Source organism: Octopus bimaculoides, chromosome 2 (assembly GCF_001194135.2).
Source record: "Octopus bimaculoides isolate UCB-OBI-ISO-001 chromosome 2, ASM119413v2, whole genome shotgun sequence".
Classification (NCBI taxonomy): domain Eukaryota; kingdom Metazoa; phylum Mollusca; class Cephalopoda; order Octopoda; family Octopodidae; genus Octopus; species Octopus bimaculoides.
In genome coordinates, this window is record NC_068982.1 from 43,448,567 (window position 1) to 43,450,469 (window position 1,903).

The following is a 1,903-nucleotide window of genomic DNA, read 5'->3' on the forward strand; positions in this document are numbered from 1 at the left end:
TATATGTGCGTTTCTGTTCAATCTTATAATTGTTTTTTTTTCTTTTAATCTAATTTTATTTATCTATTTGCCTGGTACAAGGGTGAAGAAGTTTGCTTCACAACGACAGGGTTCCACGTTCAGTCCCACTTGGGTAAGTGTCTTCTGCTATAGCCACAGGCCGACCAAAGCCTTGCAGGTGGATTTGGCAGACAGAAACTGAAAGAAGCCCGTCGTGTGTGTGTGTATATATATATATATATAGGGAGAGAGAGAGAGAGAGAGAGAGAGAGAAATAATAATAATCATATTTAGAATAATAAAAGTCGATTCAAGGTTAAGTATCAATAAAAAAATTAAAAAAACTGCGTACAGGACGAAATAAAAAAGGAAAATAAAAACGAAAATCGAATAATAACTTACAATGATGAAGATACATTCTGTCAATAAATTCACTTCGGAATAAATTTTCTGCTGAAATAAATAGAAATAATACATTAAAACAAATTCAATGATTTCAAGCAGAAAATTAATTTAAAATTTTTAGAAGATTGCAGAAAGAAAAAAAAAATTATTGATAAAAATGCATAACTGTTTCCCTCCAAGTTGAAGTTGATCATCCGTATTCTCCAAGTGGGTGTTTATTGCTAGATTTCTTTCAAATGTTGACATGTTTGCTTACACAAGACAGTGCTATAAACCACATGATTCTTGACGGAACAGAAGTACCACACCATAATATCACGCCATATCTTACGGCGCCATATCATACCATGCAATGATATAGCACATATTAACCATTGATAATAACAACAACAACAACAACAACAATAATTATTTCTAAATTTGGTACAAGGCTAGGAATTCTGAGTGGGGGAAAGTAGCAAGTTGATTGCATCAACCGCCCCCCCCCACCTCCCACATTCCAAAGGATGAAAGGCAAAGTTGAACATAGGTGGTATTTGAACTAAGAACGTAATGAGCCGGATGAAATGCTGCTAGGCATTTTGTCCGACATGCTAACGAATCAGCCCGTTCACCGCCTTATTTCTTTTTTTTTTTTTTAATAGTGATTTCAAATTCTGTCACAAGGTCAGCAATTTTATGGGGAGAGAACAGGTCGGTTATATCGACCGCACAGCCCGAACTCAAAACGTAAAAAGCCGGAAGAAACGCTACTCAGCATTTTGTCCGACGGGCACTGGCTTTTAAATAATAATAATAATAATAATAATAATAATTGTTTCAAATTTTGGTACAAGGCCAGCAATTTTGTGGGGAGAGAACAGGTCGGTTACATCGACCGCAAAGCTTGAACTCAGAACATAGAGAGAGCCGGAAGAAATGCCGCTCAGCATTTTGTTCGACGCGCACCACTTTTTTAATAATTGTTTCAAATTTTTGCTCAATGCCAGCAATTTTGAGGGAAGTGGATTAGTCGATTGCATCCATCCTAGTTTATAACTGGTATTTTAGTTTATCTAATCGGAAGAAAGAAAAGCAAAGTTCACTTTGGCGAAATTTGAAATCAGAATATAAAGAAAGGGAGTAAATTTCGCAAAGCATTTTTTCTGCTGCTCCAACGATTCTACCAGCGTCGCCTTTAATAATGGTTTCTGATACCGGCACAAGGTCGACAATTTTGAGGAGAGAGGTGTTTGTAACTCGATTAAATCGTCCCCACTTTGAACGGTACCATGTTTTATCGACTCTGGGAGAGATGAAGGGCGAAGTTAACCTCGGCAGTATTTTAATTCAGAACGAAAAAAAGAAAAAAACCGAGCAAACAGAACCAAGCTGTTTTCCAACGCTCTAATGACTCTATAAATCCACTGCCCTATTAAGAAGAAGAAGAAGAAGAAGAAGAAGAAGAAGAAGAAGAAGAAGAAGAAGAAGAAGAAGAAGAAGAAGAAGAAGAAGAAGA

At 36.5% G+C, this 1,903-nt stretch overlaps 1 long non-coding RNA gene across 2 annotated transcripts in view; it reads right to left on the minus strand.

The window, feature by feature from the left end:
* Positions 1-1,903, minus strand: part of LOC106880770 (uncharacterized) — a 191,443-nt gene that overhangs the window by 20,809 nt on the left and 168,731 nt on the right. For both annotated transcript variants that reach the window (XR_008266803.1, XR_008266804.1), the window contains exon 5: positions 403-453. This is a non-coding gene — a long non-coding RNA (uncharacterized LOC106880770). The remainder of the gene's footprint in view (positions 1-402; positions 454-1,903) is intronic.